Source organism: Bos indicus x Bos taurus, chromosome 28 (assembly GCF_003369695.1).
Source record: "Bos indicus x Bos taurus breed Angus x Brahman F1 hybrid chromosome 28, Bos_hybrid_MaternalHap_v2.0, whole genome shotgun sequence".
NCBI lineage: Eukaryota > Metazoa > Chordata > Mammalia > Artiodactyla > Bovidae > Bos > Bos indicus x Bos taurus.
The window spans coordinates 2834560-2845486 of NC_040103.1; the positions used below are offsets into that span (position 1 = coordinate 2834560).

The 10927-nt window shown below is 46.9% G+C and overlaps 1 non-coding gene across 1 annotated transcript; it reads right to left on the reverse strand.

Annotated features, from left to right (window-relative positions):
- Nucleotides 1-10738: 10738 nt before the first annotated feature.
- LOC113885610 lies at nucleotides 10739-10857 on the reverse strand. Its single transcript, XR_003509264.1, has one exon. It is a non-coding gene; the product is annotated as a 5S ribosomal RNA (ribosomal RNA).
- Between the last annotated feature and the right edge of the window lie 70 nt (nucleotides 10858-10927).

Genomic DNA, 10927 nt, shown 5'->3' on the forward strand with positions numbered 1-10927 from the left:
CATGGTGTCTAAATAACAGTTGTCCAGACAACAAGGTCTGACTGTATAGCACAGGGAAATATACTCAACATCCTGGGATACACGATAACAGAAAAGAATATAAAAAGAACATATGTACAATGGAGTCACTTTGCTGTACAGCAAAAAATTAACACAACATTGTAATTCCACTATACTTCAATTAAAAAAAAAAAAAAGACTAGTAAAAACAAAATAGTCAGCCCACCTCAGTATCAATGAGCTCACCAAGTACCCAAATCTTGGTTTCTAATGCCATTCTCCAATCAAAGGAACCAAGGCTCCTGTTGGTTCCAGAACTGAGACCTGTGTTAGGGAAATTAAATGAATAGTTTCGTTTAGGCTTCAGAGACAAAGCAGAGCAGGCCTCTGATCTGGCTTCTAACCTGCCTGGACACTGCCCTAACTGGGAGTGACTGGGAGTGACTGCCTGCTGTGAGTGCAGAACTCAAAGCACCTTAGATAAGATGGGGGGGAAATCTTGAGATTGTTGAGACCCTGGAGGAGGCCTAGCCAACCAAGACCCAGGCTTAACTGTATTCCAAGTTTTACAAGAAAAAGCAAACAGTATTAACATGAAACCAGAGCTGCAATTTGGGCACAGATTGGTGATATTAGCTCACAACCATCCTGGGATTATAAGCGGGAATCCAGAACTCCAATCTTTCAAGTCTCACCCATGGAACGGATGTGCTGCCTGGGACCCTTTCCCATCTGGGACTCCAGATGTGCTGTGACATGGGACTTCCCAGAGCTGTTTAAGTCTAGATGTTGGTCAAAACCCAATTTGGTGATGCATTCTCTGATTTTTCTATTTCTCTTTTCTTTTAATGTTAGTATGTTGAAAGTAAGCTAGATAATTCTCTAGTAAATATCTGTATTATTTATTTGTATATAATGAGTGGCTTATTTTCTTAACAAATCCTTTGAACCTGAGACGAAAGTGAAAACTTTTGGCAAAACAGCAGGACATACACAAGATGGACCCATTGCATCTCATCTTGTCAGAATGTAAAGAAGGCTGAAAACAAAACATGTACATTTTAATTTAAAAATACTTCATCTCTAAAAGATGCTAACCATCATCTGACAAGAGTTGCCACAAACCTTCAATATGTAAAAAAATAAGAAAAAGAAAAAACTCAGTATCTGCAAAGCACAATCACTGAAAAACAATAAAACAAGATATACCCATATTTTATATCCTGTTCCTTTCAGTACTCAAATTTTTAAGTAAATATGTACAGCTGAATATCCCTTGATTTGTTTATCCTGGTGCTGTGCTGGAGCAAAGAACTGTCCCTTTCAGCATAAGGAATTTAGAGACATCTGTTACTAACAGATTACCTGGAAGCACAAGTGCTCCCAGATATTTCCATTTTCTAGACAGAAAAATTCAATAGATCAGAATGGAAAAGTTAAGGTACACACCCCTAACTGCTGTCTCTGATGAGCTTTCCACCCAAAGCAGAGATGTTACACTTGCTGTGACTCAAATGCTTCTAAGTGTGCTATACCTTGAAACTCGCCATCTCAAAGAGGGAACATCAGCCTGCTCCTAAGCACCTGGGTCATCACCTGTGTCTCTGAGAAACTGGCCAGTCAGGCCTCACAGGATCAATTCAGAGCATTAAAAAATAAAGAGCAAAACAAAACCCTTAAACCATTAACATCTTAAGGCTGATTTTTTTTTTCTCTTTTCTTTTTCTTTTTTTTTTTTTTGAGACCTCACCACTTAAATGGGTTGCTGACAACAGCTTACTAGGTACTTGCTTGGGAACTGAGGCAACTCATGTCTCAGCAGACTAAATGGCTTAACATCCAAATTTCCGAAAAAGGCACTCTGTGTGTCTTTCGGGTGGTATTTCACGAAGCCCCAGTCCACATCTCCTCTCCTGCTCTTTAGTTGTGCTTTCGAACGGGGCCACTATGATGACCTTCTCCCCAAACGGGCGCATTTTGGGTGGAGGAAGAGGAGGTCAGTGAGCAAAAGACAGTTTCTCAGATATCAAACCAGTTACCATAAACAGTTTAGAAAAGAAAAGCATAGTATTCTGGGCCTGGACTGGACACACAGACAGGAGAATGAACAAAGCTTCAAAGAAGGGCGGCAGCAGGAAGGCCAAGATCTGATTTGGGACAAAACTGAGATGCGCAGGGCAGGCTGCAGGCTGCAGGCTGCAAATCACAGCCTTTACACCCCTCTAAGTCCCTTCTTTCACCCGGCACCTCGTTTCACAGGGGAGGATGGGGAGTAATAGGTAGGACCGGACTCTGCAGGCACCCCAGCCTCCAACTGCGATCTGGCGCCCACAGCTCCGCCTGTTGTTGTGCACTGGAAGGCTGGGAACTGCTCCCAGCCCTGCACATTCTGGAAATGGCAGTCAAGCAGCCCCACAAGACTGGGAGCTGACTGTGGCTCAGATCATGAACTCCTTATTGCAAAATTCAGACTTAAATTGAAGAGAGTAGGGAAGATCACTAGGCCATTCAGGTACAATCTAAATAAAATCTCTTGTGATCATACAGTGGAAGTGACAATAGATTCAAGGGATTAGATATGATAGAGTGCCTGAAGAACTATGGATGGAAGTTCATAACATTTGTACAGGAGGCAGTGAAAAAAACCACCACCAAGAAAGTGAAATGCAGAAAGAAAAAATGGCTGCCTGAGGAGGCCTTACAAATAGTTGAGAAAAGAAGAGAAGCAAAAGGCAAAGGAGAAAAGAAAAGAGAAACCTATCTCAATGCATAGTTACAAAGAAAAGCAAGGAGGGATAAAAAAGACTTCCTCAGTGATAAATGCAAAGAAATAGAAGAAAACAATAGAATGGGAAAGACTAGAGATCTCTTCAAGAAAATTAGAGACACAAAGGGAATTTTCATGCAAAGATGGGCACAATAAAGGACAGAAATGGTATGTACATAACAGAAGCAGAAGATATTAAGAAAAGGTGGCAAGAATACACAGAAGAACTATTCAAAAAACATCTTAATGACCCAGATAACCACGATGGTGTGATCACTCATCTAGAGACAGACATCCTGGAGTGTGAAGTCAAGTGATCCTTAGGCATTACTAGTGGAGGTGATGGAATTCTAGCTAAGCTATTTCAAATCTAAAAGATGATACTGTGAAAGTGTTGCACTCAATATGCCAGCAAATTTGGAAAACTCAGCAGTGGCCACAGAACTGGAAAAGGTCAGTTTTCAGTCTAATCCCAAAGAAGAGCAATGTCAAAGAATGTTCAGTCTACTGCACAATTGCACTCATTTCACATGCTAGCAAGGTAATGCTCAAAATTCTTCAAGCTAGGCTTCAACAGTATGTGAACTGAGAAATTCCAGATGTACAAGCTGGATTTAGAAAAGGCAGAGGAATCAGACATCAAATTGCCAACAAAATCTGTTGGCTCATAGAAAAAGAAAGGGAACTGAAAGGTTGTTGGTGAACCATGAAAGATTCTGGGATTCTTGGCCTCTGGAGGAGAAGAATTCAATCTAGGGCAAGTGATGAGGCTTGATCACCCAGAGCTTTTGTGTAGTAAAGTTTTATTTAAGTATAAAAGAGATAGAGAAAGCTTCTGACATAGACATCAGAACGGGGCAGAAAGAGTGCCCCCCTGCTAGTCTTTAGCCGGATGTTATATAGTTACTAGCTTGCTGTTAGTTATAGAAAGGAGATGTCTCAAAACTCAGAGAAAACTCAGAGTGTCACCAGGCCCCTCATTTTGAGATAACATTGGCACCAGGTGAGTCATCCCAGGCCATAAAACGGTTAACATGATCTTGAAGAAAGGCAGGTTTCCAAGTAAATATAGAGTTTCATTAGATTAGGAGAATGATGTATGAGTAAAACATACTGGTTTGTCAAGTTGGTTCTGAGTCTTAGGCAGATCTAACTTGAAAAAAGAGTCTAGAGTAAATACATATTTCATTACCATAGCTTAAGACAAACATTTCCATAAGAAAAATGCATTGGTTAGCACAAGGTTTGAGAAAAGTTAAGTTCAGGTGGAGACAGGTGTCGTCATGGCAACACAGAATTTTAAAAGAAACCTCTTTTTAAACTTTTATAGAGAAGGGGGGAAAAATCTAACGTTTGTTTACTCCTGCCGCTTAAGAGAGAGATTTAAAAAAAAAAAAATGTCTGACACTTGCAGCCTATTTCCTCCATTTGGAGATCCCTTGTCTTCCTGCCTGTTAGCTTCTCATTGCAGAAAAACATCTACTTCTGCTTCATGGACTATGATAAAAGCTTTGACTGTGTGGACCACAACAAATTATGGCAAATTCTTAAAGCGATGGTAATATCAGACCACCTTACCTGCCTCTTGAGAAACCTGTATGCAAGACAAGAAGCAACAGTTAGAACCAGACGTGGAACAATGGACTGGTTCAAAATTTGGGAAGGACTACATCAAAGCTGTATGTTGTCACTCTGTTATTTAATTTATATGCAGAGTACATCATGTGAATGCCAGGTGGATGAAGCTCAAGTTGGAATCATGACTGCTGGGAGAAATATCAATAACCTCAGATATGCAGATGACATCACCCTTATGGCAGAAAATGAAGAAGAACTAGAGAGCCTCTTGATGAAGCTGAAAGAGGAGAGTGGAAAAGCTGGCTTAAAACTCAACATTCAAAAAATGAAGATAATGGCATCCAGTCCCCTCACTTCATGGCAAATAGATAGGGAATCAATGGAAACACTGACAGACTTTATTTTCTTGGGCTCCAAAATCACTTCAGATGGTGACTGCAGCCATAAAATTAAAAGACGCTTGCTCCTTGGAAGAAAAGCAATGACAAAGCTAGACAGCGTATAAAAAAACAGAGACATTACCGACAAAGGTCCATATAAATCAAACCTATGGTTTTTCCAGTAGTCATGTATGGATGTGAGAGTTGGGACTATTAAGAAGGCTGAATGCCAAAGAACTGATGCTTTTGAATTGTGGTGCTGGAGAAGACCCTCTAGAGTCCCTTGGACAGCAAGGAGATCAAATCAATCAATCCTAAAGGAAATCAATCCTGAATATTCATTGGAAGGACCTATGCTGTAGCTGAAGCTCCAATACTTTGACCACCTAATTGGAAGTACCAACTCATTGAAAAAGACCCTGATGCATGGAAAGATTGAGGGCAGGAGGAGAACGGGACAACAGAGAATGAGACGGTTGGACGGCATCACTGATTGAACGGACGTGAGTTTGAGACTCCAGGAGATAGCAAAGGACAGGGAAGCCTGGCGTGCCGCAGCCTATGGGGTCACAAAGAGTCGGACAGGACTGAGTGACTAAACAACCTCCCCAAGGCACCTGCTCTGCTGCTGCTGCTGCTGCTGCTGCTAGTCGCTTCAGTCGTGTCCAACTCTGTGTGACCCCAGAGACGGCAGCCCACCAGGCTCTGCCGTCCCTGGGATTCTCCAGGCAAGAACACTGGAGTGGGTTGCCATTTCCTTCTCCAATGCATGAAAGTGAAAAGTGAAAGGGAAGTCGCTCAGTCGTGCCCGACTCTTAGCGACCCCATGGACTGCAGCCCACCAGACTTCTCCACCCATGGGATTTTCCAGGCAAGAGTACTGGAGTGGGGTGCCATTGCCTTCTCCAGGCACCTGCTACAGCTGGCTAAGACACCACAGCTCCTAGAATGCGCGGCGACAGCCCCGCCTCCTGCCCTGCCCCCTCTGTGAGCGCGGAAGGCTGGGCACCACCCCCACGCCCTACGCTGTGCAACAGGGAATTGTAGTTCTACAGCCCTGCAAACCACCGGCTGCAGCAGCTGAGACCACCGCTCCCAGAATGCGCAGCGAGGTCCCCGCGCCTTCCCTCCGCGTGGGCGGAGGGAGGTCCTGCCACGCAAAGAAGAGTGCGTTTTCTTCCCCAGCATCTCCTGCCTGCGGAGACAAAGCGAGGCGGCGAGCCCAGGGTGGTTGGAGTCACCCTGCAGACAGGTACGTCTCCACGAGATGCTGGTGGTGAGACTGGATTTCTCGCTGACTAGCGAGAGGCTTGCACTTCCGGCAGCCAGCACAGCACAGCCTGGGGTTCCTGGAGCTCGGCTAGGTTAGCTGCCGCTCTGCCTACTCCTCGGGCCGTGCCTTCTCCTTTGATCCCCGCTCCGCCGCCAAGTGCAGTGAGGCTGGCGTGGGGAGCCTCTGTGGTTACTCAGATCTTTACGGAGAACTCGTTGAAGCCCCACGCTGGGTATCTGAAACAGTAAGTCCAGTTTAAAACAGAAATGCAGTACCTGGTACCTAGGGACCTGGAATTGCCTTTTGAAAGCCACCTTTTTCTCTTTCCCTCTGGACTGCCGTAAATCTTCCCTCTGAACCCGGCTAGACATCTAGACCTGAAAGTGAAAGTATTCGTGGCTCTCAGTCGTGTCCTTTGCGACCCCATGGACTGTACCCCGCCGTGCTCCTCTGTCCATGGAATTCTCCAGGCAAGAATACTGGAGTGGGTAGCCAGTGCCTTCTCCAGGAGAATCTTCCAAACGCAGGGCTGGAACCCAGATCTACCGCATTGCAGGTAGGTTCTTTACAGTCTGAGTCACCAAGGTAAGCCTGCCAAAGCAGTCTTAATTGACAAAAAAGGTATTAGATCACAGACTCTAGAGGAAAAGTCTAAGAGAGAATATGAAGGGCCAGAATGTTTGTTTGTTTTTTTAAGCACTCAAAACTGGCAACATAACTGACCTGTATGTAGAAACCCAAAAGATTGTGGTAACAAAATGAATTTTTAAAAAACCTGAGCCAAGAGTTTTGCTAATAAATAAATGCATATCCTGTAAACAAAAGGATATACTTAGTAAAAAGGACATGAATTTTACACATTACATTTCCAAGTCATAATAAAGTTAGAAATAAAAGAAGTAGGGAATTTAATGATTCAACTCCTCAAAAAATTTTCAGTATTTTTTTAAATAAATTAACTTTGGGTCAGGGTGCAAGTCCAAAACACAAACAGAGTACCTATAAATGTCTGTGCTTACAAATATATCCTAATCAGATATATGCAGTGAAGGTGAAACGAGAAAGTTCTCTAACTCGGAAGCTCCCTGAATGCCCAGGTCCTGTTGTTTGAAGCTCTTGAGTGCCTCCTTATGAGTGGGAGCAACAGGGAAGGAGGGCAGTGCTTGGAAATGGAGCTGATGCAGAAGCTGGTGGCAGAGGCCTCCCTCCTCCTCAGCCTGAACTTGCCTTCACAGTCCTCTCCATCACAGAGCCATGCTGCCACCACAAGTGGGCTGGTGTTGGCAGACAAGATCACAACTGCCCTGCAGTAGCATGGGGTGGAAACTGGCAGCAGCAGCTGCAGTAGGGGAAGTTAACAGCCAGGAAGAATGTATGATCTACCCTGTGCAAGGACTTGTGACCCCAGAAGTTCTGGTGAGGACTCGGAGCCAGACTGCTTTGTCTCTCCTTTTCTCCACCGTTCTTCCTGTGACTGGTATGGAAATCCACAAACACATTAACAGTGCCCCTCTGTGGGCTGTGTCAGTACATGGACGTACATAGATGGAGGAGGGTTTTTAATTTATGTATTTAGTTGGGGCATGTGGGGTCTAGTTTCCTGATCAGGGATCGAATTCAGGCCCCCAACATTGGGAGCTAGGAATCTTAGCCACTGGACCTGGCATCCAGCTTGGATTGGGTGTGCATGTTAATTGGTTGTGCATGCTAATTGGCTACTGTTGCATGATAAACCACCCCAAAACCTAGCTAGCTCATGGTTGAACTCATGGTCAGCACAGTGAGCTTAGCTCAGCCGAGCAATTCATTAATTTCACCTGGACACCAAGGTGAGTGTGTGGTCTGCTGCTGGTTGACTAGGGTGCTCTACTTCTGGGGTTGAGCTGGGTGCCACCTGGGCACCTGGATGTCATCCAGCAAGCTCATATGGGCTTGTTTTCATGGAGAGCAGGGATCCAGAGAAAAAGCAAAACATTCAAGATCTTTCCAGCCTAGGCCCAAAGCTGTCAGGGTCATACCTACTGCATTTTTCTGGCCAAAACACATGAGACCAGCCTCAACCCAAGGTTGAAAGGACAGATTTCTGTCTCTCCATTTTTGGTTTCCCTTTTTACAGAACCAGCTGTAAAATCACATTGCAAAGGGCATGGATATAGGTAGAAAACACACAATCACTGTTTTTTCAATTACTAACATCATACGTAAACAAACCTTTATATAAAGGTGCCGAGAGAAGTATTAATAAATTGTTGAAAAGCCCACAGAGCTATTAAACAGCTGGGATCCACTCTGTGTCACATCCACCTGATTCCACAGCAGTCATTGCCGGTAGACCACTCTTCTCCTGCAACAACCCCAGGGTCCTGAGAAGGCGGCTGCTGCAACTGAATGAAGATTCCTCTGATTCTTCCCATCTAGTACTATTCAGCATCAAAATAATGCCCTAAGTCCAATGCAGAAGAATTTGAATTAGGAAAGCTCTGAGTTTAAGAAATCAAGTCCAAAGGTATTTTTCCTTTCTAATCATAGAAGACATTTTAAAATATTAATACCTAAAATGTACTCCACATATTTGAAATTCTTTTAATCACATTTTGATATTTCTAGACTATGTAAATCACAAACGGACGATATCTACCTGTCAGTTAAAGAATATATTTTTCAAATTAAGAGGTCTTCAGAAAACACATTCCATCGGCTACATTTCATGAAATCAGCTGAGTAATGGTAAGGGTTTTATCCTTTCCTTTCTGCAAACAATTTTCCAGGACAAAAAAAATAAAGATATGATTCAGTGAAGACTCACAGCTGACTTGTGGCAGTAACTATGCCAAAGCCTAAGAGGAGCCTAGCAGCCATGGCTATACAAGAGGCCTAATTACAGATCAGCCCTGCAACCCCCACTCCACCTCCAACAAGGCTGCTAAAGGGCTTCCCCAGTCCCCACAACCAGAGATATTACAGTATTACCAGCAGGCGGGGGCGGATGCAAAAGTCTCTGTGCTCTTCCACCTCTCTGGATCCATCCATGCCAGGTCACGATGTAGAACCCTGCTTTGGGGAAGCTGTCTCCTAAGGTGTCTGGTTACACAGGCCAGGGCCCTTGGTCTTTTGTGCCCTCTAACAAACTAAGGGCACCCCAGCCAGAATCATGACTGCCCATCATGTCCTGCAATAGCGAGAGCCAACAGAATAGTCAGTTAAGGTCATCTGCCTCACCCCTATGCTCTACCAAGGCACCCGGCCCTTAAGCCAACCAACAAGCAAAGGATCTGGCCCCAAGTCAGCAGCAGGCCCTTTACTCAAGCACTTGAAAGTTCACTAAGGAGAGCAGGCCAGCAACTTAAGGAGCGGCTCCAGGAAGCCACAGCCAGTGCAAGATGGCCAACCATAGCACGTGTGAGAGGCAGGGCCAGAGGAAGTGTTGGGGGAGTGTGTGATTTCCTCGGTTCTGTCTCATCACAACAAAACTCAGAAGTGACAGACCAGCGTTACAGCCCTCGGATGGGCCAGTGTTACAGCTCTCGGACAGGCCAGTGTTACAGCTCCGTGTTACACCTCAGTTTTATTTAGAAAACAAAGGAAAATACATCCCTGAAATGTGAATGCATGCTGACCCAAAAGACGAGAAGAGGCGAGAGAGACCCCTGGCCCTCTGACTCCTCTTTTTATATGTTTTTCTCCTCCCCCTGGGCCTGCTGTATGTGAAACTGGGCTAGCCTTGAATGCTGTTTGTTCTACTGAGGTTCTCACTCTGGTCCTCGGCCCTTCCTTTGTTCAGTTTCATGGGCTTTTCCCTTCCTTGTCTTTTAGCCACCACCATTCTGTACTGTACTCACCTCAGAGAGAGGCCGTGCGGCAGAAGCAGCTTCCCTAAGGGAGGGGGGCGTCGGCCTTGGGCCGGCGGGCCCCGGCTGCACGCAGTGCCCTGGGGCTGGCAATCACCCGTGGGGACCCCCGGAACTTCCTCGCATCCGAGTCTCAAAGGTCCCCTTCGGCTTGGCCACCTACAGGGGACCCAGCCCCGCCCCCAGGCCAGAGGGTGCTCCGGGGAAGAGTGGTGCGTGTGAGTGTGTCGGTGGGCGACCGGATGGGGTCTGGTCCGACTGGGGGCCGGGGGGACCCAGAATGGGAGGGGACAGGGTGTGGCGGCCGGGGGTTTGGAAGTCTGTGTGGTCCTCTTGCTGTCTGTCTCTCTCTCTCCCTCTTTCTCCGTCTCCCTTACCTGTGGTCTCCGGCTCTTGACCTTTCTCGGCGGCGGTGGGGGGTGTGTGTGTGTGCCTGACTGTTTTGTGTGTGTGTGTGTGTGTGTGAGTGTTGTGCGCGCGCGCCTGCGGGAGACCCAGCGGTTGCCTGCGAGGATGCGTCGAGGGGTGGGGCTGGGACGGGCCGGGGGCTGCGGCTGCGGCGGGGGCTGGGGCCGGGGCCCCGCCCAGAAGTGCCTGAGGCCTGCCAAGGGAGCCCCAGACAGAGAGCACCCCCTCCACCCCCGCCCTCGCCGGTCCTCTGGTTTCCTGGAAGCCCAATGCGGAGGGGCTCGCGGGCCGCCCGGAGGCAACCCAGGTCTGCAGCGGGAGTCGGGGCCCGGCCACCCACCCCGGGAGGGCTGGAAGGCAGGCGACCGCTCTGAGCGCGGTGGGGTGCGAGGGGCCAGCGGCAGGTGGGGCTTGCGGGGGTGGGGGGCGGGCGCTAAAGGAGAGGGAGGCAAAAAAAAAAAAAAAAAGAAAAAAGAAAAAGAAAAGCCTACAGCACCCGGTATTCCCAGGCGGTCTCCCATCCAAGTACTAACCAGGCCCGACCCTGCTTAGCTTCCGAGATCAGACGAGATCGGGCGCGTTCAGGGTGGTATGGCCGTAGACGGGGGCGGCTGCCGCCGGGCGCCCTAAGAGCCCTGCGCTGCGCCTGCCTTCGCTCCGACCTGCCGCTCGG